The following is a 25,784-nucleotide window of genomic DNA, read 5'->3' on the forward strand; positions in this document are numbered from 1 at the left end:
ACACCTGGGCTAGACTAACCAATATGCTGATAACCCAAGTTAACTCTACAGTGAATATTTACCCAAAGAGAAAAGCCCAGTTCCCTGCTTTGGTTCAGATCCATATTCCAAATCGATATTTCTTTGACAAACTCAGGCAAATTCAAATAAAAAAGTATGTGCACATTTTTAACAGTGAGGGTGATAATTCATTGGAACAAACTACCACAGGAGGTGCTGTCTTCACCATCTCTTGATGTCTTCAAGTCAAGTTTGGGTGCGTTTCTGGAAGATATGTTTTAGCCAAAGGCAAATTATTGGGTTCAATACATGCATAACTGGATGAAATGCAATGGCCTGTGATATGCCAGCAGTCAGATTAAATGATCTAAAGGTCCCTTCTGATTTTATGCTCTATGAATCTGTGATAGAAGTCTTTAGGTTGAGGCCCCCTGGAAGAAAAAAAATCTGCCATTCATACCAATGAAGATCATTTATACAAATGTGATATTTCAGTCATTTATCATTCAAAGGAAGTAGCAATTGAAGGTATATTCTGGTTTAAATTATCCCTCTTTTTTTCCCTTTATTAGCTCACAAGACATAGGGCTCAAGTCATCCCTGATCTTATTCCACTGGTTTCACTGGAGTTACACAAATGATACATTCAGCCCACAGAAACAATGTGTTCCAGGCAGAGAAGCTCCATGAAATATATTGTGCTTTATAATAACTTGCATCATTGCTAACGTTTACTTTCCTGATGGGGTTTGAAAAAAGATGATGCAGGCTGGCAAGGGGCATGTCTCTCTGTTTTCTTAAGTGCTGGTAAAAGGCACTGGTCTGAGAACCCTGGAAACATGACAGCATAGCTGAAAGGCAGTGCAAGTTTTCCTCACTGTTGGACTAATATATCTCCATTCTGCTCCGGAGGGCACATTGCTAGGGGCTACTGGGGAGTTCCTCCCCCATGATAAATTCAGTTCTTAAACTCTCCGCTGAGTCTCCAAGGCCTTGATCTAGCTCCCACTGAAATCGAAAGGAAAGGCTTCCACTGACCTCCATAGGATATGGATCAGTTCCTAAATGAGCTCCAACTCTGATGGTGAGTTTGGTAACGTGGATACACACCAATAGTGACTGGGACAAGACCATTAATTCAGTTCCCATTGGCCAATGGGCCAGGCATTTTAGAATATCAGATTTGCAGTTCTTCAGAAACTGACACAGGAACAGACAGGGCCAGATCCAGTGCCAAGTCACCTGGGGCAACCTCCCTTTCTCTGAAGGAGGATGGTAAATCACTACATCCTCCACAGACTCCTATGGAGCCCTGGTAGTAACTTAGAACTGCTCCTGCCTTGATGGAGGAAGAGGACAGTGACAGTGAATCCCCCCTCAGGGCACTGGGAACCAGGCAGTACAATAAACAAGCTCCTTACTCCAGCCTCAGGGGATCCATCCTGAGGTCTCCTCCAGAACTTGACCTCCTGGTAGACTGGAGGTCAGACAAACGGAGTCCCTCTTAACAAGCAAAATAGGAAACTACTGATTGTGTTACTAATGGACAGTATGGTAAAGAAAGAGTTAACTGGAGCTGGAGAGTAGTTAGTGCACCCAGTTGCCCCTGGAGGGTGCGGCAGGCCCACTTTAGGCTTAGGCCCAGTTCTCAAGGAGGTGGGTAGCTGAGTTAGGGAGGAGTGGGGTGACTAATAAAGGAAGGACTTCAGGGCAGTAGAAGGGAGGTAGAAGGCCCACAGGGAGAGTATGCCTCAGCATCCTCTCCTGAGAAAGTAGCTCTAGGAGAGACAGTGGGAAGCCATTGAGGTGGAATGGAGTGAACTCCAATAGTGAGACTGGACTAAAAGGGCCAGACACCAGGAAGACAGCCCATAGATTGGGATTCTGGGATGGATGGGAGAGAGAGAGAGATGGACACAGAAAGCCTGGCGCTCAAGGAGAAAGGAGTCAGGCCTTCAGGGAGAAAGCCCTAGGAGATGTCACTTGCTATAACAGCTGGAAAGAACTCTGCAGAGTCTGGGAAGGGATGAAGAATCTGCAAGGATTGAGCCAAGAAGGGGCAGGGGGAAAGAGCCTAGAGACAGGCTGAGGTAGGAAGGGCTCCACGCAGTCAGAAAGGAGTCTGAGGGTGCAGATCTCACTCGCTTGCTACAGGATATCTGGCGAGAGGGGGCCCGAGTTGACCTACTGGCCATGGAGGGAGGTGCTATGAAAGCCCCAGATATGAGGTGTGTAAGAATCACTGAGTCCAAAGTTGGTCTGAAGACCCACTGTAAGGTCATTGGAACACTATTTTATGGGACTCCGTTATCCCAGAATGGGTGGGACTGAACATTACCTGGCTGGAGTCTTGAGAAGTTGACTGCTGGGTGGCTGTTGGGTGGGTGGGGTGCCGCAAAAGAGGATCCAGCTACAGTATGCCCAGCCTTGGGAGGGAGTTGGGGGGAGGCAGCTGGGTAATCACTCTTCTCCAGATATGTGATAGGCACCCCACTGGAAGGCAACAACACATCTCTGGTGCTGTGTGGCTGATGGTCCTTGCAGATGCACCTGGTAAAGGGAGATGGTTCATGAATTAGTAGAGAGATAATAAGGGAACGGGGTGATGCTGCATCAGCAGGGAAGCAGAGGCACGGCAGATCCAGGTGTAGATAATAACGGGAACACATTAAGCTGGGTATAACACTCTGCAGAAGGGAAAGCCCTGGACTGTACCATCACAGAGCACAGAGGAGGCACACAGAAGTCAGGCTCTGAAAGAGACAGGCACCCCAAACATTGTACACAGGAGAGTCTCACTATAACACTAACTGTATGAAAAAACAAAAAGGCTAAGGCAGGTCCTAGTGCAGTGGAAACCACAGTCTACAGTGCTGTATTACAACAGCTCCTCAAGCAACTCATCAGGGCTCAGCACCCCATTCTGGTGGGCACAGTACAAACAAGTCTCACAAAGTCCAACCCCGCCCAGAGTGCTCCCGGTGGAGAATTATGACAAGAGGAATCAGTAGGATGAACTGGCACGAGGGCATGGGGGTGGGGGGACAAGGTAACAGTAAAGATAGGTGTCTTTGTATTAATTAGCAGCCTTGGGGTCATGGCAATCGTGCTATGGGAGTGGTGTTTGCCCACACACAAGAAGCAGAGTGTCCAGCGAGCTAACCCAGGAAACCCACAGAGCTCTCAGGAGATATCCAGTTCTTGTCAGTGTGTGTAACACCTGTTGCCAACTAGCTATTATAACATAAGAAAAGATACTGGAGACTTTAAGTACCTGTAAACACTTTACTTATTACTGAGACCTGTACAGATAGCCTCACTCTGAGGGTACATCTTCACTACCGGCCGTATCGGCAGGTAACAATCGATTTCTTGGGGATCGATATATCGCGTCTCATCTAGACGCGATATATTGATCCCCGAACGCACTCCTGTCGACTCCGAAACTCCACCAACGCAAACGGCGGTAGCGGAGTTGACATGGGGAGCCGCGGACATCGATCCCGTGCCATGAGGACGGTAAGTAATTCGATCTAAGGTACTTCAACTTCAGCTACGCTATTCACGTAGCTGAAGTTGCGTCTTAGATCGATCCCCCCGCCCTAGTGTAGACCAGCCCTAAGTGCAAGCAATGTGCTTCTGCTGCTAAGGCTCACTACATAATGATTCCCTCCATACAAGATTCCCTCCATACAACAGGATGGGTAACTTTGGTTCCCACTCCAAAGTTTCTACTATCATGACATCTTTTCTTAGCACACTGCCTTTAGAGGTAGTAACAGGAGTCTCAGTGCCTCTTTTCTTTTTCTGTATTTGAATAGACCACTTGAGGCTCAGTAGATTCAGTAAGTAGACTGGTCCACTGTTGCTTGTATTTGTGAGTCAGCTTCTGTTTGTTACATACTTTAAGTCTTCTTCTGCTCAATTCTTTCAGTGCTCATCAAATCTTTCCCGTTTCTTTTATAGACATCTCCTTCCTCTGTCTCAACCAGATAAGATCTTAGAGCAGTGTAATAAAGGGTATGTCTACACTACGATTTTATAGAAGTTGATTTTTAGAAATCGATTTTATACAGTCGATTGCGTATGTCCACACTAAGCCCATAAAGTCAGCGGAGTGCATCCTCACTACCATGGCTAGCATCAACTTACGGAGTGATGCACTGTGGGTAGCTATCCCACAGTTCCTGCAATCTCTGCTGCCCACTGGAATTCTAGGTTAAGCTCCCAATGCCTGATGGAGCAAAAACATTGTCACTGGTGGTTTTGGGTACATATCATCAGTCTACCCTCCCGCTGTGAAAGCAACGGCAGACAATCGTTTTGTGCTTTTTCCATGCAGATGCCATACCACGGCAAGCATGCAGCCTGCTCAGCTCAGCTCACTGACACCACCACTGTTGTTTCCTGGGTGCTGTTAGCAGCAGACGGTGCAGTAGGTCTGCTAACCATCATCATACATCACTTCCACTGCAACTCTGCTCTCCTGCTCTTGCCTCAATAGCGAATTTCTCCATGTTGTCTGTCATGGGCTCCCAGGTATGTGTGTTCTTCCTCGGGAAACGTGCACAGTGCTAACCGTCATCTTCCACTGCAACTCTGCTCTCCTGGTGCCATGAATCCACCTCGTAGGTCCTCTCATTGTTCTGTATAAATATCTATGCTCGTGGCATCCATCGTCATCCACTGATTCCGCTGCAACTCTGTTTTCCTGCTCTCCTTCAGACGCTATACCACAGCAAGCATGGAGGCCGCTCAGCTCACCCCTGCTGTTGTGAGCATTGTAAACACCTTGTGCATTATACTGCAGTATGTGCAGAACCTGGCTAGCGACGCCAGCACAAGGACAATTGTGAGGAGGACATGGACACAGACTTCTCTCAAAACACGGGCCCTGGCAATTTGGACATCATGGTGGTAATGGGATAGGTTCATGTCATGGAACGCTGATTCTGGGCCCAGCAAACAAGCACAGACTGGTGGGACTGCATAGTGTTGGGGGTATGGGACGATTCCCAGTGGCTGCGAAACTTTCGCATGCGTAAAGCCACTTTCCTGGAACTTTGTGAGTTGCTTTCCCTGCCCTGAAGTGCAGGAATACCAAGATGAAAGCTGCCCTGACAGCTGAGAAGTGAATGGCGATAGCCCTGTGGAAGCTTGCAACACCTGACTGCTATTGGTCAATCGGAATCAATTTGGAGTGGGTATATCTACTGTAGGGGCTACTCTGATCTAAGTAGCCAACAGAATCACTGAGCTGCTGCTATCAAGGGTAGTGACTCTGGGAAATGTGCAGGTCATAGTGGATGGTTTTGCTGCAATGGGGTTCCCTAACTGTGGTGGGGTGATAGACGGAACACATATCCCTATCTTGGGACTGGACCACCTTGGCAGCCAGTATGTAAACCGCAAGGAGTACTTTTAAATGGTGCTGCAAGCACTGGTGGATCACAAGAGACGTTTCACCGACATCAGTGTGGGATGGCTGGGAAAGGTGCATGATGCTCGCATCTTCAGGAACTCTGGTCTGTTTGAACAGCTGCAGGAAGGAACTTACTTCCCAGACCAGAAAATAACCGTTGGGGATGTTGAAATGCCTATAGTTATCCTTGGGCACTCAGCCTACCCCTTAATGCCATGGCTCATGAAGCCATACACAGGCAGCCTGGACAGTAGTCAGGAGCTGTTCAACTATAGGCTGAGCAAGTGCAGAATGGTGGTAGAATGTGCATTTGGACGTGTAAAAGCACGCTGGCGCAGTTTACTGACTAGGTTAGACCTCAGCAAAACCAATATTCCCATTGTTATTGCTGCTTGCTGTGTGCTCCACAATCTCTGTAAGAGTAAGGGGGAGACCTTTATTGCGGGGTGGGAGGTTGAGGCAAATTGCCTGGCGGCCGATTACACACAGCCAGACACCAGGGCGATTAGAAGAGCACAGCTGGGAGCCCTGCGCATCAGAGAAGCTTTGAAAACCAGTTTCATGACTGGCCAGGCTGTGTTGTGACAGTTCTCTTTGTTTCTCCTTGATGAAAACCCACCCTCTTGGTTGACTCTACTTCCCTGTAAGCCAACCGGCCTCCCACCTTCGATCACCAGTTTCAGAGGCAATAAAGTCATTATTGTTTCCAAATCATGCATTCTTTATTAATTCATCACACAAATAGGCGGAAAACTCACAAGGTAGCCCAGGAGGGGTGGGTGAGGAGGGAAGCACCGGGTGGGGTGGTGGATGAGAGGAGGAGAGAAGGACAAGGCCATACTACAGTTCAAAACTTATTGAATGCCAGCCTTCTGTTGCTTGGGCAATCCTCGAGGGTGGAGTGGCTGGGTGCTCATAGCCTCCCCCCCGCTGCCACACACACACGTTCTTGGGCATCTGGTTGAGGAGGCTATGGAACTTGGGGAGGAGGGCAGACGGTTATACAGGGGCTGCAGCAGTGGTCTGTGCTCCTGCTGCCTTTCCTGCAGCTCCACAGATGCCTGAGCATGTCAGTTTGCTCCCCCATTAGCCTCAGCATTGCATCCTGCCTCCTCTCAGCATGCTCCTCCCTTCTCTCCTCACGTTCATTTAACACTTTCCTGGACTCTGCCATTGTTTGTCTCTACGCATTCCGCTGAGCTCTTTCAGTGAAGGAGGACTGCATGAGCTCTGAGAACATCTCGTCGCGAGTGCATTTTTTTCACCTTCTAATCTGCGCTAGCCTCTGGGACGGAGATGATAGAGGGAGCGTAGAAACATTTGCAGCTGCAGGAGGAAAAAAAGGGAGAGTAGTATTTAAAGAGACACATTTTAGAGAACAAAGGGAAAACTATTTCACACTGAATCAAGCAACTCACATTACATAGCACATGTGCTTTTGCTACAAGGTTGCATTTTGCCTCTTATATTTAGTGCCTGCCAGTTTGGTGTGAAACATCTCACACACTCGGCTGGGCAACAGAATTCGGCTTGCAGGCAGCCATGGTAAGGCAAAGGGTTTCAGCTTCAACCTTCATAACATGTGGGAATGGTTTTGAACAGCGGCGCCCTCCTTTCCCATACCAAGCAAAGTCCATTGGGTTGGCCATTTAAAAGGAGGGCTGCAGTTTTAGGGTGAATGTGCAGCACAATCCAACTCCCCCTCCCCCACAAACACAATTCTCTGGGATGATCAGTTCATCTCTTCCCCCCCCCGTAGTGTCAGGGAAGATCCCTGTCAGCCAAACACCAACAGCTCAGCATGAACGGGCTTCCCCGCACCGCGTGGCTAACAGTGGGGATGATTTATTTTCAGCCAAAGGCAAGCAGCCAAAGCCCGGGCCCATTCGCTGCAAGGTTTTGTTCTGCAATGATTCCAGACTACTTGCTACTGGCTTGGCGTGGTAAATTAATAATTAAACACACTTGCTTTTAAACCTTGTATTATATTTACAAAGGTACACTCACCAGAGATTCCTTCTCCGGCTTCATGGTCCAGAAGCCCGGCTTGGGAGGGTATTGGCTCCAGGATGTTGAACAGTTCCTGGCTGCCGGGGAGAAGGGAATCTCCACTTGCCTGCTGTGCACTATCCTCAACCTCCTCCTCATCATCATCTTCAAACTCCTCATCCCTGTTGCATGAGACTCCCCCCTTGCAGGTGTCCACAGACAGTGGTGGGGTAGTGGTAGGGGCTAGCCCTAGAATTGCATGCAGCTCATCATAGAACCAGCATGTATGGGGCGCTGACCCACAGCGACCGTTTGCAACCTTTGTTTTTTTGTAGGCTTGCCTGAGATCATTAACTGTCATGCGGCACTACTGTGTGTCCCTGTTGTAGCCTCTGTCCATCATGCCCTTGGAAATTTTGGCAAATATAGTGGCATCTCGTCTTTTGGAATGGAGTTCTGCCTGCACAGATTCTTCTCCCCATACAGCGATCAGATCCAGTACTTCCCATTCGGTCCATGCTGGAGCTCTTTTGCGATTCTGGGACTCCATGATCACTGATGTGCTGATGAGCTCGCCACGCTGGCCAAACAAGAAATGAAATTCAAAAATTCCCGGGGCTTTTCCTGGCTACCTGGCCAGTGCATCTGAGTTGAGAGTGCTGTCTAGAGCAGTCAAAATGGAGCACTCTGGGATAGCTCCCGAAGGCCAATACCATCGAATTGCGTCCACACAGGGGCGGCTCCAGGCACCAGCACACCAAGCACGTGCCTGGGGCGGCAAACCACGGGTGACACTCTGCCGGTTGCCGTGAGGGCGGCAGGCAAGTTGCCTTCGGCGGCATGCCTGTGGAGGGTCCGCTGGTCCCGCAGCTTCGGCGGACCTCCCTCAGGCAAGCCGCCGAAGGCAGCCTGCCTGCCGTGCTTGGGGCGGCAAAATACCTAGAGCCACCCCTGCGTCCAATCTACCTCAAATTCGACCCAGCAAGGTCAATTTTAGTGCTAAACCCCTCCCCAGGAAGGAGTACAGAAATTGATTTTAAGAGCTGTTTAAGTCGACAAAACAGGCTTGGTCGAGTGGACAGGTTCAGGGTTAAATCGACCTAACGCTGCTAAATTTGACCTAAACTCATAGTGTAGACCAGGGCAAAGAAAATTTACATTTGTAAGTTGCACTTGCACAATAAAGAGATTGCACCACGGTACTTGTATGAGGAGAGTTGAAAAATACTATTTCTTTTGTTTATCTTTTTTACAGTTCAAATATTGGTAATAAAAAATAATATAAAGTGAGCACTGTACACTTTGTATTCTGCACTGTAACTGAAATCAGTATTTTTGAAAATGTAGAAAAACATCCAAAAGTATTTATACTTCTCTACCTCAATATAATGCTGTCCTCGGGAGCCAAAAAAATCTTACCGTGTTATAGGTGAAACCGTGTTATATCGAACTTGCTTTGATCCACCGGAGTGCGCAGCCCTGCCCCCCTGGAGCACTGCTTTACCGCATTATATATCCAAATTCGTGTTATATTGGGTCGCTCTATATTGAGGTAGCGGTGTAATAAATTTAAATTAGTATTTCATTACTGTTTAATAGTGCAATTAAAACTGTGATTAATCACAATTAGTTTTTTAATCAAGTTAATTTGTTTTGAGTTAATCACTTGAGGTAACTGCAATTAATTGACAGCCCTATTAATGAGCATAGCCACATGCCACTCGTCCTTGGGATGCCGAGGATTCAGCATACTGAGGAACTGATCTTGCAAGTGCTGATCTGCTTTGGAGAGGGTAAAACATGTTTGCCCTGGGACTTTCTTTCCAGAGTTGCACATTTTGGTAAAATAATTGTATTTGCCACATCTTCTGCATTCTTGCCCATACTCAGGACCGTTCCTTATGTGATGGCTTTGGCCAGTCGTGCAAATAAGCCGATATGGTCAGGTACACCATACCATTAAGATATTTATTGCCAGTACGCTGTACCGGAAAGCCACATTTTCAAGAATTAATTGTAGAGCCCTGCATGGATACAAATTTATACCCACAAATGCAGATATCCATGGATAGAAATTGGTATCTGCTGAACCACAGGGCTCTCCCAGGAACCAAAGCCGTGAAAGGAGCAGAACGTGGGGCCACCACTCCCAGGAGCCAGTGCCCCATCCTGGCAGCTCCTCCGGCGCAGCTGTACCACCCCTAGCCCTGACCCCAGCCCATCCATGCAGCTGCATCTAGGGTGACCAGACAGCAAATGTGAAAAATCGGGATGGGGGTGGGGGGTAATAGGAACCTATATAAGAAAAAGACCCAAAAATCGGGACTGTCCCTATAAAATCGGGACATCTGGTCACCCTAGCTGCATCTCCTGGCTGGGGTCTGTACAGCCCCGCTGGAGGACAGGGCTGGGACCGTAGCTGGGGGCAATACCGCCACACTGGAGGAGCTGCCAGCGCGGGGCGCTGGCTCCTGAGAGCGGCAGCCCCACATTCTGCTCCTTTCACTACTGCGACAAATTTCTAACCACTGATATCTGCATCCGTGGGTATAAATTTGTATCCGCGCAGGGCTCTAGTCACAGAACATTTTTTGTGAGGGAAAGGCGGGGGGACGGTATTGTACTGGTAAGACTTAAAATCTACTTGCACCGCTGGCTATGGCCAAATTTATAACAACCTTTAGTTGCCTCTGACTGTTCTCTTTTCACTTCTCTTGATCAGACTGTTATTATCAGCAGGACGCCCTCCAGTTCATGCCTGGATATTTACTGAAGGCAGACTTAAGCTGCAATGAGGCACGTTTCCCAGTTCACCCAGCCCTTTCAACTGTTTTGCAGTCATTTCATTTGCGCGACATATATCCACAGCACATTCAAGGGTGTGATTAGTCTCCCTCAACAATCTAGCTCACACTGACACGGAACCACACACAGCACAGTCTTTAACGAATGAATCTCACAGTTCTCCAAATGCACAAGATGTGACTGATTTAAAACTGGCAGCACCATATTGGTCTGTATTCCTCCCTTCTGTCTGACTTCTAGTGAAAAATGTATGTCTCTCATATGACATTTCTTTGACGTGCATAGTATGCCTCAAAGGTGTTCTTTAAGACCTGTATGTGTGTGTTTTCTTCTGCATTAGCAAGCTGAAAAGTATTAAATATCTCTCGCTTCTTCACCTACCACATGGAGAAATCATGCTGTTTGCAGCTGTTCATCTCTCTGGGCTGTGCCACTGGTAATGCTGTACAGCTTAAATCCTTGTTTCTACTTTCTTCAGTTTTCTGCTGCATCTCCTTCAAACACTAACTTTCCTGGAAGCTTTTTCGGTCCATTTTCTTTTCATCTTTGTTCTACTTTATTTTTCTTCTATCATCATGTAACAGCTGGTGCCAAGTAGCTGTATAAGAACTGATTCTGGAGACTTCATGTAACAGTTAACACTTTACTTATCCGTACAATTCTCAGTAATAAGTATTGTGCTTGCCTGGCTCCAAATGCAAGCTGATAAGGCTCCCTACAAAATAATTTTCCCAATGTGACCCTATGGGAAACTTTGGTTCCTACTCCAAAGTTCCAATCATGACAGTGTGGTTGCATTGGAACTGCACTTTCACAGACGCCCACTAGCTAGCTTTAGACCTCCTGCACCCCCGTTCCCTTAAAGGGATGATTACTCTGTGTGGAGGGTCTCTGCAGGAAAGTTAATTCAGCCTCGGGATGCTCCATGGGGCTGATGGGAAGAGTAATGCCCATTCCTTCACCCCCTTGGCCCTGCACTCTTCCATCTTTCTCCTTTAGCTAGTGCTCCTCACTGAATACATGGCACAATTGAAACTAATAGGGGTATACATCCCCACCCCTTCCCATATGGGACGGGAGGCTCAGATACAAGGGACCCTGTCATGGGGCTGGTACCCACGTCACCCTCTGGGGTAGGGGGGTGCTTTATAGCCCCACGGCTGAGTCTGTGGGGTTGCCTCTGGTCTTGGGGCCATGTGGACTAGTGGTCTTAGTCAGTGGCTCGGCCCTTGTTATCAGGGCAGTGTGGCCTATTGGCCAGAGTCAATGGCGCGGGTAAGTGGGCCCTCTCCCCAAGGGTGGGGGGTGGCCAGGGTAGGGGGGGACCCAGGCCCTCCCTCTCCACCGGGTCCCAACCCAGGGTCCTGGCAGTGGTGGGGTTGTTCGCCACCAGCTCAGCAGGGATGCTACTGCAACACGCCAAGCTTGCGTCCGGTTCTGTACCAGTCCTCCACATAGTTCCCCTGGGTCACTTCCTACCCGATTCTCTGCAGTGCGGCTTTCCCTCTTAAGGTCTCCATGGTCTCCTCTCCCTCAGCGGCATCCTGTGTCTGGGGTCGTGGTTCACCTCTGGCTGGCTGGCTGGCCTCTGCATTTTGGAGTGTGGGCAGTTTGCACATTCACATCAGAAGGTGGGGAAACTGAGGTTCTACTGTACCAATGAGAGAGAGACACAACTATACAACAAATACAAGGTATGATTAAAAAGAAAAAGAAAAAGCCATCACCTAAGCATATTATTTACTATGCTACGTATACGAAATGAGAACTGTGAGAGGAAAAACACAGACAGAACATTTCATCAAAACATTAATATCTATAAGCAATTAAGAGACATATTACTAATGCACAGGCTGACATTATGGAATCAGGATTTTCAAAACAATTCCTCCACTTTACGTATGTCTGCCAAGGATGTGCATAAAATGAAAATTTAAGATAAATAAGTATTTTGTATATTTTTAAATAAACATCTTTTAACAGTAGTTAAGGTTGGTGTCATCAAAAAAGGGTTAAACCATCAAAAAATAGGAAATACAGAGTTAAGGATTATAATGTTGCAGAGTAAAGGACTCAAAAGAGAATTAAGATAGCCCATGCAATTTTAATTCAGCCCTGTGATCAGGTATAAATCCCACACTGGTGCTGAGCAGTGTAACAGCAGAATATGGACCCTGGACTTCAGAAAGCAGACTTTGACTCCCTCAGGGAGAATAACATGAGGGGGAAAGGAGTCCAGGAGAGCTGGCTGTATTTAAAAAAAAATCCTTATTGAGTTGCAGGAACAAACCATCCCAATGTGTAGAAAGAATAGTAAATATGGCAGGCAACCAGCTTGGCTTAACAGTGAAATCCTTGCTGATCTTAAACGCAAAAAAAGAAGCTTACAAGAAGTGGAAGATTGGACAAATGACCAGGGAGGAGTATAACAATATTGCTCAGGCATGCAGGAGTGAAATCAGGAAGGCCAAATCACACTTGGAGTTGCAGCTAGCAAGGGATGTTAAGAGTAATAAGAAGGGTTTCTACAGGTATGTTAGCAACAAGAAGGTGGTCAGGGAAAGTGTGGACCCCTTACTGAATGGGGGAGGCAAACTAGTGACAGAGGATGTGGAAAAAGCAAATGTACTCAATGCTTTTTTTGCCTCTGTCTTCATGAATGAGGTCAGCTCCCAGACTACTGCTCTGGGCAGCACAGTATGGGGAGGAGGTGACCAGCCCTCTGTGGAGAAAGAAATAGTGCAGGACTATTTAGAAAAGCTGGAGGAGCACAAGTCCATGGGGCTGGATGTGCTGCATCCGAGGGTGCTAAAGGAGTTGGTGGATGTGATTGCAGAGCCATTGGCCATTATCTTTGAAAACTCATGGTGATAGGGGGTGTGACAGTCAGTGCCCCCCATAAGGCTTTATGGACATATGCCATGTAACAAAGCTCTGTAAAAGGTTATGATCTACTGAATCTATTAATCCTATTTGTATGCATGTATGATTTTTGTACTCAAAGTTATGAATATTGGCCATGTACTGGCTTGATTTCTAAATGACCTTAGTAGAGCATTTGGGTCAGTTCCTGGAGAAAGGAATTTCCAAAGTTAAGTGTCCAATCAGAAAGCACTTAAGGAACAATGCATCTTGGAATGCTCCAATCCACATAAGAAGTCTTCCTGGAGACATTCAAGATACCATGTAGGCAATGGCTTCTGCCTGTAAAAACTGTGAGTCATGCATGGATGTATGACTTGCCCAGGTGACTCCAGAACTCCATCTTGGCTCTCAGCACCCCCACTACACAAATTGTTCCAGACCCCTGAATCCACCTCCTCCTGTACTTTTCAGGGCATGATCCCACTTCCCAGCTACCTGAAGCACTGCCTGCAGGCCCTCTCCTCAAGCAGCTTCTATGTGGTTGTTACATGGGTTAATCTCAAAATCTGCAGCCCTTTGAAAGCTGAGCATTGGTTTAAAATGTCATCAAAATGCATAACACAAGTGACGCTGCACTGCTGGTATTATTGGGTTTCCCGTCAAACCCAGGGAAATCCTTTGTTTCTGAATTTACTGAAAGCTGGCACAGACTTTCCAGTCTGCCTCAGAAGCCAGCCCAGGAGGGCTGCAATTAAAAGAGGGTAACCTGCTACTAAATTATACTCTGCTTGCTGCGGAATGTTCCTGAATATTGCCATGAAATGCATTTGTATGTTATCATCAGATTCTTGAATATTACCATCTGGTGTGGTCTCTCTTCACAAAAAGCACTGAGATTGAGAAGTTGCAGGGGCAGGCCTCCGAAATGGAAGACGTATCCTTAGATGAATCCAAAGCACAGTAAGGGTACGTCTACACTACGGGATTATTCTGATTTTACATAAACCGGTTTAGTAAAACAGATTGTATAAAATCGAGTGCACACGGCCACACTAAGCACATTAATTCGGTGGTGTGCGTCCACGGTCCGAGGCTAGCATCAATTTCTGGAGCGTTGCACTGTGGGTAGCTATTCCGTAGCTATCCCATAGTTCCCGCAGTCTCCCCTGCCCCTTGGAATTCTGGGTTGAGATCCCAGTGCCTGATGGGGCAAAAATCATTGTCGCGGGTGGTTCTGGGTAAATGTAGTCAATCATTCCTTCCTCCGGGAAAGCAACGGCAGACAATCATTTCGCGCCCTTTTTCCCTGGATTGCCCTGGCAGACACCATAGCATGGCAACCATGGAGCCTGTTTTGCCTCTTGTCACTGTCACCGTATGTGTACTAGATGCCACTGACAGAGGCCATTCAGCAGCTCTACACAGCAGCATTCATTTGCTTTTGCATGATAGCCCAGATGGTTATCAGCCGTTCTGTACCATCTACCATACCCTTGTAAATTGGCTATGAGATGACGGTTACCAGTCCTTTTGTGCTGTATCCTCTGCTTCTGTCAGAGGTGCCCCTGGCTGAGATTGGCCGGGGGCGCAAAAGACAAGCAGAGACAGTTACCAGTCATATTGCACCTTCTGCTGCTATCATGGGTGCCCCTGGCTGAGATCGGCCGGGGGCGAAAAGACAAAAATGGGAATGACTTCCTGAGTCAATCCCTCCTTTATGATATCTAAAAATAGAATCAGTCCTGCCTAGAATATGGGGCAAGTGTACTAGAGAAGAAGTGTATCAGAGAGCCAGAGAGCACAGTCCCTCCATGTCAGATCCCGCAATGATGAGCTGCATGCCATTCACAGGGGGTGTCCCTGCAACAACCCCACCTGTTGATTCCCTCCTCCCCCAGCCTTCCTGGGCTACCGTTGCAGTGTCCCCCCATTTGTGTGACGAAGTAATAAAGAATGCAGGAATAAGAAACAGTGACTTGTTAGTGAGATAAAATGAGGGAAGGCAGCCTCCAGCTGCTATGATAGTCCAGACAGGACATTAAGCAGTGTGGGGGAGAGGAGCCCAGCATCCCGCTGCTATGATAGTCCAGGCAGTACAGAATCTTTTCTTTACACATGAAGGGCGGGGACTGATGGAGCTCAGCCCCCTATTGCTACGATGAAGATGGTTATCAGCCGTTCTGTACCATCTACTGGGAATGACCAGGAGTTTTTTACCCAGGCGCCCCTGGACGACCTCACCTGAGGCCAGCCAGGAGCACTCACAGGCTGATGATGAGGATGGGTACCAGTCATATTGCACCATCTACCACCAGTGAGGGGGAAAGAGGATACTGCAATTGAGTGCCGCAGCATCGCATGTACCAGCAGCATTCAGTAGACATAGGGTGACATTTAGAAGAGTCAAGAGACAATTTTTTTCCCTTTTACTTCTGGGGGTAGGGGGGGGCTGTAAATTGACGAGCTATGCCCTGAACCACCGCGGACAATGTGTTTGACCCTACAGGCATTTGGAACTCAGCCAAGAATGCAAATGCTTTTTGGAGACTGCAGGAACTGTGGGATAGCTTGAGTCCTCAGTCCCCCCTGCCTCCATTTGATTCTTTGGCTTTCCGTTACGCTTGTCACGCAGCAATGCGCTGAGTCCCTGCTATGGCGTCTGTCTGGAGATTTTTTAAAAATGCTTTGGAATTTCGTCTTCTGTAATGGAACTCTGATAGAACAGATTTGCCTGCCCATACAGCGATCACATCCGTACGGTCCATGCTGGAGCTCTTTTTGGATTTTGATTTCGGACTGCATTGCCACCTGGGCTGATCGGAGCTCCACGCTGGGCAAACAGGAAATGATATTCAAAAGTTCGCAGGGCTTTTCCTGTCTACCTGGCCACTGCATCCAAGTTCAGATTGCTGTCCAGAGCGGTCAGTGGTGCACTGTGGGATACCGCCTGGAGGCCAATACCGTCGATTTGCGGCCACACTAACCCTAAACCGATATGGTAATACCGATATTAGCGCTACTCCTCTTGTTAGGAAGGAGTACAGAAACCGGTTTAAAGAGCCCTTTATATCGATATAAAGGGCCTCTTAGTGTGGACGGGTGTGGTGTTAAATCGGTTTAACGCTCCTAAAACCGGTTTAAACGCGTAGTGTAGACCAGGCCTAAGAGGAAGTCAGAAACAGGAGGAAAGTAACAGGAGGAGAATTTTTGAGGCAAGAGTGAATTAGTACAGCAGATAGGCACAGAGTCTTGAAGTGATTTGATCTAGGGAAGCACATGTGATATTGTTCATAACAGAATCTCTTCTTGGTTTGATCTTGCTACTTCCAGTGAAAACTGCTGTGAGTTCTTCCTTTGCCATCTCACTCTCCCAAGTCAAATTGCCTGCTGAGGGTGTTTCAGAAGAAAGAGCTCCAAGACCACCCTGGACCTGTAGCTTTAGGGAAAATACAGATTGATCAACTGCAGATTTGTGTGTCAGGGAACTCAAATAGCTTCTAGTAACATATCCAGGAAATCAGCACAAGCACAGGTCAATGTGTGTGCACGCATTTGCTTCTGGTATTTCAAGTGTATGTAAATATAAATGGTAGAGTTAGTAAAAAAAAAAAAAGTTCATCGAAGTAGTTTTAAAGATCTCCCTATCTTAGGGCTTTATCCTGCCACCCATCCCTGTGGTATCTGAGCATCTTCCAGGTAAAATCAATAGCAACAGTGAAGCCCCTAGTGGACTTGATGACGTCTCTGGCACTTCTCCCTTTACAGGGTCAGAACTGTGCTTGGGTAGAGTTTTGGGTTTTGTTTTGTAAGGATTTGGAAGTATAAGGGGGTGTTTTGTAAGGGTTTAGAATTATAAGGGGGTGTCATTGTGTGGTGCGTAGCAGGAAGGCATTCGTGCCCCAGCATTAGTCTGTTGAGCTATTGACTTGATATTGCCACTCCCCACATTGGAAACAAGATTGGTCGAAAAGTGTTTAGCAGCCAAGACTACGCTGACAGGTTGCAGGACTAGATGAACCAGTAGCCTAGTGCAGTGTGGCAGCCCCTATGGATTGATCATTAATCATTGATAATCCATAACTTGTCAATAACCAATAGACTGAGAAAATGTTTATCGACTATTTATTAACTGTGCTTGAGAGGGCTTCTCTACAGTCTGGATTAGTTCAATAATAACAAACCTCAGATGAATCATCGACTGGATTTATTGATTTAAGAGAGTTAGCAAAACCAGCACATACACAGAGAGGCATCCAGTTACCCACAGCAGCAGCAGACCTCCCCTGTAGTTCTCCGACAGCCTACATCCAATGTGCAGATGGTCTTACTGTCTCATGATGTCTTACAGTAATGATAATCACAGTTGGCATCAAAGAGTATCACTTTAACCTTTATCTATTTCCTCCTTTCTGGCACACACTTATTCTCTTAGTTTATTTTCTCCTGCTACAATATCTGTTACAGCAGTTTTAAAAATACGGCAAAAATGACTGCTCAACAAAATTCCACTTCTTACAATTAGCTCAACTACTAAACATCATGCATGCTCCCAGGAAAGCCTTAAATGCTCCTTCTGGCCTATCTTAAATATCAAGGTATGTTATACACATGGTGGCCTTTATACACTTTTCAGTTGCCTTAGATAACTAAACAGCATTACCCAGTGTTTGCTGGATACCCGAGCTATTCCCTTCAGTAAGCAGAGGTATATGTATTACAGTTACAGAGGTAATGTTATATATGGACTGAGGTTTTCAAAGGAGCCTAAGGGAGTTAGGTGCCATCCCCACTGAAGGGAACGCTTGGGTAAGTTAATTAGAAACTCTGCAGTGAAAACTGCAAACCTTATATTCAGCTGCCGTGCCTGCCCTTTGAATGATCTGAACCATTTCCTGAAGCAATTCATGAAAAATGAACCTAACTGAGAATTCTGCCACTCATTCAAACAGCTCTTAGCAGGAATAAAAAGGCCCAGGGCCAGATTCTCAACTGGTGTGAAATGGTACAGCTCTGCTGAAATCAACAGATCTATGCTGATTTATACTAGCTGAGGATTAAACCCTAAAATTCAGCATGTAAATTATTCAATCAGCCTGAAATATGTGTTTAATCAGAAAGCCTACAGGGGAGGGAAACTGAAGAGGACACAGATAGGAGAACAGTGAAGATAAGGTATGGGGGTGGAGAGGTGAGAAAAGAGAAAGAAAGAAAGAGCCAGGAAAGGAACAGACATGTAGTTTCTAACAAATTTCATGCTTCTGCGCAGAGTTGCCAAGACAGAGGTATGGGCCAAACCAAAGACAGGCATCAGAACACCCCTGAAAGCCTGGAACTGGTTCTAGACCACTTTTTGCAAATGGTTCTCTTTATAATGGGCTCCAATATTACCCTAGACCTAATCCATCCTTGAGTGTTAGTGTGCTGAATTGTGGAACAGGTTCTGAATTCTATGGCTTGACTCTATCATAATATTTTTCTCTGGACATCTACTAAGGGCTATAAAATAGTAAGATGAAGCCCTGAGACATAAACCCTTGGTATCAGAGGCCCGGGATGAGGCCTGAACTGAAATAATGGTCAAGATTTTGCCAACATAAAGCAAAGTTAGGCTGTAAACCAGAGGCAGGCCCTGCTCACAGAAGTTGGCAAGAGGAAGGCTGCTAAGAGAACGTGTGCCAGGACGGCACCAGGACAGCCTAGTACGGACACATCCCACAGAGATAACAAGGAACAGGCAGACCCAGCCCAAAGACCGGGTCAAAAGGACAATACAATGGATAGACTTTGTTTGAACCAACCTATACCAGGAGAAAGGCAGCACCCTAATGCGAAGAGGGGCTATACCTCAATGCGTTCAATGATGCGTAACCTGTTTGTACCTGTAGAAGAATGAATCCCTGAGTGGATGTCTTTGTCTGGCCTAGGAGGCAGTGGCAAATCCTGACTGAGCTGGTCCATTGTCAGGGAGCACATATGTACTAGCAGAACTGTAGACGTCTGACCCGGGGAGCTAGAGACTGTGTTTCATTTGACAATAAACCTGGCCAGGTGCCTTCGCACCTTAGAGTCTGTGGTCACTGGGCAGTTCGCTCGAGATCTGCTGCGCCAGAGATCTGCTCAGAGCAGGGACAGCACACAGGGAGAACATACACACACAGCCAACTGTTCTCATTGAACAGAGCAGAGCACCACACTGGTGACATCTGACGACCCATGTTTTCACAGAGTGCTTGAGACAAAGGCAAGGAGAAAAAATCCTGTGGTAAAAGTTTTGCTTCCCCCTAAACTTCTTGAAGATTTCTCAACCCCACTCCTAATCACTGGAGCCTACCATCTGGTTCTTGGCTCATCCCATCCTGCCTCTAGGCCACTTCACATAGCTCTCAGCATAAGAAAAAAAGCATTTCTGTTTTCAATTTACATTATTTCCTGCCCATTTTTGCCCTCAAGTAACAACTCCATAGCTGGGCTGGGGTTGCCTCTGCTGATTAGGACTTTATATGAGTTTCCTGGGGTCACTTGCAGTTCAGTAGTCTGGTCTTGTCTGGGTTAGGATTCGAGATGAGCCGGGACAAGATCCTTTTATCCAACCCCTCTGAACTATGGTCCCTTCAGTATCCTTAAAATGCTGCCACCAAAAGAATCTGCCTTCCTCAGTATCTTTAACATGTGTCTATAATATACAGTAGAGCAGGCTTCTAGCTAGTGGCAACATTCAGAACAATCCCCAAGATAACTTCAAGCTGCCACAGGGCACCACAAACATCGTGGACAAGGAGTTCTGCACTGCGTAGTATGGTGCTGCTGAGGCTGGAGTGCTCTTTGGAGTTTATATGCTTAGGTTTTGCTGCTCTGTGCTTCTAACTAGTCTAGCTGTATTGCTGCTGTTCTGTGTGGTAGAAGGAGACATGGTAAATTCAAAGCAATCAACCTCCAGTGTTACCCTCCCGTCTTCATCAGACCCCCCCTGTGATGGGACACATAGACCCTATATAGGGTGATCGTACCTCCTGTTTTGGTTGGGACAGTCCCCTTTCTAAGCTCTGTCCTGGACGTCATGACTTTTTGGCAAAACTGGGCATTTGTCCTGTTTGCTCTTGACAACTGATCGTCTGGCAAAAGCAAATTGGACAAATGCCCGGTTTTCAAACTGCGGGGCACAGGCAAGAGGACCGAAAGGGACTGTGTTTGTGGCCAAGGTTGTTGGGGTGCTGGGATTGCTGGAGGCGAAGGCTGCACTGCCAGGTACTGAGCACCAGGGTATGTGCTGCAGTAAACTGAGTACAAGGGTGTGCTCAGTCGGTCTCCCCTGAAGCCCTGCTTAAGTGGGTTTCAGGAAGCTGGGATACAATGTCTTATGAATTGCCCCAGAATGTGTCAATGATACCCTCCATGGAGGGGGGAGAGGCCCCAGGGTGCACCAATGATACCCTCTACAGAAGGGATACTCATTGACTGGTCCCGGAGAACATTAGTGATGCCCTCCACGGGAGGGAGACTCATTGATTTTATGAAAGGGAAACAAGAGAAGGTTCAAAAGATAATGGCAAACGATGGATGTAATGAGAGTATAAGTACGATGGACAGTGTGTTGTGGTGGTCTGGTCAGACAAAAGAAAGATTAGGGAAAGAGATCGTAATAATGTATTGTGAATATGAAGGGAAGTTACAAGAGTTGGAAACACTCCAAAAGGCTCCTACATCAGAGCTGAATCAAAAGTCATATTGAACTAGAAAACAAGGCTCTAAAAGCAAAAAACCCTTCTCTGCATGTCGTATTGTTACTAGCTTACAACAGAAGGGTAATTTTACTGACTCTGACTCAAGCAGCGATACTGATAAAGACCAAAATTAAAATTAATTGGAAATACCTTGAGAAACAAATTCAAAATTGGAACCTGGCACACATGGGGGAAGATCAAGATACTTGGCCCCCTCCTCCTCCTTCCCCTTTTAACCCCAAATTAAGCGCCAGTGCTCCCTTGGCCCCTCTCCAAGTGACCACTCAGTGGTCAGGGACAGGTGAAAACAGAGTGGGTCATAATACTTATAAGTACACTCCTCTCAGCACAGAGGAAATGAGGGACTTACTAAAGCCCAAAGATCCAAATTTGATATTCTGGAAAAGAATAAACCAGATGGTTATCATGTATACGTTACATCCCAGGGATCTTTATATCTTAAAGAAAGCTAAATGCCCCAATCTATCACAGGCCAAGATCCCTATAGAAGGACACCAAAACGGCGTTTGGGACTTGGTTAAATTTGAATCTGAAAATGATATGACTTTTGCCTGCACTGAGTTTGAGGAAGCCATCCAAGAAGCCTTGGGAAACAGAGCTGGTAGTTGGGGAGTGATTGTGGGCTGCGGCTCGATATTGTGAAAGAATGTGGGAGATGTATTCCAAAACTGCAGGCACAAAACCCAAAAGCCTAGTCAGGGACAGAATCACGGCCAGTTGAATCTCTGCAGTACTTCACTGCCTTTTCGACCTGGTCCTGGTCCTGCCCCCGCTACCTCCCAGTGTTTTGTGTGCAGAGAGACCGGACATTGGGCAGCCGGGTGTCCAAGCCGAATAACCCTGGGTAACCAGCAACAGCCCCACCCGGTGTCTCAACCGACTGCCAACACTTAGGGTATGTCTACACTACGGGATTATTCCGATTTTACAGAAACCGGTTTAGTAAAACAGATTGTATAAAATCAAGTGCACGCGGCCACACTAAGCACATTAATTCGGTGGTGTGCATCCATGTACCAAGGCTAGCGTCGATTTCCGGAGCGTTGCACTGTGGGTAGCTATCCCATAGCTATCCCATAGTTCCCGCAGTCTCCCCCGCCCATTGGAATTCTGGGTTAAGATCCCAATGCATGATGGTGCAAAAACAGTGTCGCAGGTGATTCTGGGTAAAAGTCATCACTCAATCCTTCCTCCGTGAAAGCAATGGCAGACAATCATTTCGCGCCCTTTTTCACCTGGATTGCCCTGGCAGATGCCATAGCATGGCAACCATGGAGCCTGTTTTGCCTTTTGTCACTGTCACCATATGTGTACTGAATGCTGCTGACAGAGGCGGTACTGCAGTGCTACACAGCAGCATTTATTTGCCTTTGCAAGGTAGCAGAGACGATTACCATCCCTATTGCACTGTCTGCCATTGTAAATTGGCAATGAGATGATGGTTATCAGTCATTTTGCACCATCTGCATTTGGAAATTGGCAATGACGGTTATCAATCCTTTTGTACCGTCTGCTGCTGTCATGGGTGTTCCTGGGTGGCCTTGCTGAGGTCAGCTGGGGGCACATGGACAAAAATGGGAATGACTCCCTGGGTCATTCCATTCTTTATGCTTTGTCTAAAAATAGAGTCAGTCCTGCCTAGAATATGGGGCAAGTGTACTAGAGAACCAGAGAGCACAACCGCTCCGTGTCAGAGCCCCAGAGATCCCGCAGAAATGATGAGCTGCATGCCATTCTAGGGGCTGCCCCTGCAACAACCCCAGCCATTGCTTCCCTCCTCCCCCAACCCTCCTGGGCTACCATGGCAGTGTCCCCCCATTTGTGTGATGAAGTAATAAAGAATGCAGGAATAAGAAACACTGACTTTTAGTGAGATAAAACGAGGGGGAGGCAGCCTCCAGCTGCTATGATAGTCTAGGCAGTACAGAATCTTTTCTTTAGACATGAAAGGGGGGGGGGCTCATAGAGCTCAGCCTCCAGCTGCTATGATGAGGACGGTTACCAAGCCTTTTATACCATCTGCCGGGAATGACCGGGAGTCATTCCTATTTTTACCCAGGCACCCCCGGCCAACCTCAGCAAGGCCAGCCAGGAGCACTCATGGGCTGATGATGACAATGGGTAGCAGTCATATTGTACTATCTGCCACCGGGAAGGGGATGCTGGTGTTCAGCACTGCAGCACCCCATCTACCAGCAGCATGCAGTAGATATAGGGTGACATTGAAAAAAGGTGAGAAACTATTTTTTTCCCTTTTCTTTCGGTGGGGGGGAAGGGTGTAAATTGATGACATACACCCTGAAACACTCGGGAAAATGTTTTTGACCCTTCAGGCATTTGGAGCTCAGCCAAGAATGTAAATGCTTTTCAGAGACTGCGGGATAGCTCGAGTCCTCAGTACCCCCTCCCTCCCTCCATGAGCATCCATTTGATTCTTTGGCTTTCCGTTATGCTTCTCACGCAGCACTGTGCTGAGTCCCTGCTGTGGCCTCTGTCTATCATAGCCTGGAGATTTTTTCAAATGCTTTGTCATTTCATCTTCTGTAACGGAGCTCTGATAGAACAGATTTGTCTCCCCATACAGCAATCAGATCTAGTATCTCCTGTATGGTCCATGCTGGAGCTTTTTTTGGATTTGGGACTGCATCGCCACCCGTGTTGATCAGAGCTCCATGCTGGGCAAACAGGAAATGAAATTCAAAAGTTCGCAGGGCTTTTCCTGTCTACCTGGCCAGTGCATCTGAGTTCAGATTGCTTTCCAGAGAGGTTACAATGGTGCACTGTGGGATACCGCCCGGAGGCCAATACCATCGATTTGCGGCCACACTAATCCTAATCCAACATGGCAATACCGATTTCAGAGCTACTCCTCTCGGGGAGGAGTACAGAAATCGGTTTAAAGAGCCCTTTATATCGATATAAAGGGCCTCATTGTGTGGACGGGTGCAGGGTTAAATCAGTTTAACGCTGCTAAATTCGGTTTAAACGCGTAGTGTAGACCAGGCCTGACTCACACCTGAGTAAAGAGGAAATGGCCGGGCTTTTAAATTCCATGGCCCACTAGGATCCAGCGCCCCCACCCCCTTGCCTGTCAGTACTGCTGATGCAGATATAAATCCCTCAAGGCCACACTTACAGCATGGATAAGGGTCCAGCCATGTACAATTCTCGTGGACATGGAAGCATCTGTTTCCATTACTGACCTCCCCCTCCCCACTACTAAACAGTATATTACTATTTCAGGGGTAGGAGGTGCACAACTCATGGCTTATAAAAGCTACCCTGTTCTTGTAAAATCTAATCTATTCTTCTGGACTCAGTCTTTTTTTTTTTTAAATGTAGCTCCAAATTCAGAGGGGACTATTTTGGGCATGGACATCCTCTGCAACCTTGCAGCAATTCTTAACCTCTCTCAGAGTACAGTTACTGATAAACTTGTGTGTACTCATATCATCCCCCTCTGCAATAACACATTTCTCTCTTCTGCTGCACTGCCAAATCTGTGGCTCTTACTTAGGATACATCTAACCCTTTTTCAAGAATTGTGTTCCAGGTTCCCCTCTGTTTGGGCAGAAAATAAGCTGTCTTGCAGTTTGATGCCTGCTCATCTTTGCCCACCCTTCCAGGTTACCAGTCAATTTCCTCCACCTACCAACCAATACCCCCTCAAATCTGAGGCCATGGACATGATAGATAATATTATTTACTCTTTACTTCAGCAAGGCATACTGGTTCCTTGTAGAAGTGCACCCTCGTAAGCCCAGGACCCTCCAGAGACCCCCTCTTGGGCGGACGTACAGGAGGAAAATCAGGTCATGGTATTGGCCCATACAAATAGCTCTGTGAAAGTGCAAGGAATTCCAACATGGGTTCAGAAAACCTGAATTAAAATGTATAAATACATTAATTTTGTTTATATTGTATCCTTTTAGGTAACAAAGAAAGAGACCTTCTAAAAACATTAAAACGTATAACTGGCACACAAAATCTTAAATTAGAGTGAATAAATGAAGACTCGGCACACCGCTTCTGAAAGGCTGCCGACACCTGATCTATACCTAGACAACACATCGGTTCAACTAGCCAAGGAGCTACTTCTCAGAGTGGTCCTGGCTGCTGCATCTACCACCATTCATAACCACGTCACCAAAGGTTGCATTCAAGTCCAGCTCTCCAATCAAACCATCACCTGACTGAAAGATCCTGTTCGTAATGCATCTTACAGCCCCATCTCCTGATGGACAATTGTCCTTTTATATTTGTGCTACTAACCTCTCTTGTCGTGTGTGGGTACTTATACACATGCTTAAAAATCTTACTATGTTTCCTACCTTTACCCCTTCCAACAATTCACCTCTCCCTCCCTCCGGCAACCCTAAAACAGATCATGTATATCAAAGTATTTAAAGTATTGACTTTATCTCACTTAAAAGTTCGATTGTCAAAAGGAGGGAATTGTCAGGAAGGCATTAAAATTCAGCCAGCAGAAAAGACAGAAACTGCTGAGAAGCAATGACATACTTTCTGTCAATACATGATAACTTAGTTCAGCTTATCGGTAAGAAGGAACAAAGCTTGTGCCCATGGAAAGAGACAGTTCAGCGAGGAAAACAGGATCAGGCTGTAACAAGGCAGGACTCACCCCTGCGGCGCCTCCTGTCGGTCATCCTGGGAATTAGCTCTTCGACCCAAGAGTACCCTCTTCTGGCCGATGTCCCGCTTCCCGCCAGGTCCCAAGTCCCTCTTGGATCCCAGTGCCTCTTTCAGATTGGGGTGCTTCCCCTTGCAGAACCCCACAGTCTCACTGGGTCTCCTCTCCACAGGGAGCCACCATCCCCTATCCCCACCTCACCTCAGTCATAGGCTACTGCCAGTCATCAACTAGCCCCCGCTCCCTGGGGTAGACTGCAGTATAAGCCTACTCATCACAGGCAAGGAGGGGCTTGGACCTGCTGCCTCAG

The 25,784-nt window shown here is 47.0% G+C and overlaps 1 long non-coding RNA gene across 1 annotated transcript; it reads right to left on the bottom strand.

The window, feature by feature from the left end:
- Positions 1 to 361: 361 nt before the first annotated feature.
- On the bottom strand, positions 362 to 25,681 carry LOC120380196. Its single transcript, XR_005587652.1, has 4 exons — positions 25,466 to 25,681; positions 11,696 to 11,867; positions 2,339 to 2,550; positions 362 to 431 (listed from the first exon to the last, which is right to left on the bottom strand). It is a non-coding gene; the product is annotated as an uncharacterized LOC120380196 (long non-coding RNA).
- Between the last annotated feature and the right edge of the window lie 103 nt (positions 25,682 to 25,784).

The sequence above is a fragment of the Mauremys reevesii genome, linkage group 13 (genome assembly GCF_016161935.1).
Source record: "Mauremys reevesii isolate NIE-2019 linkage group 13, ASM1616193v1, whole genome shotgun sequence".
Lineage (NCBI taxonomy): Eukaryota > Metazoa > Chordata > Testudines > Geoemydidae > Mauremys > Mauremys reevesii.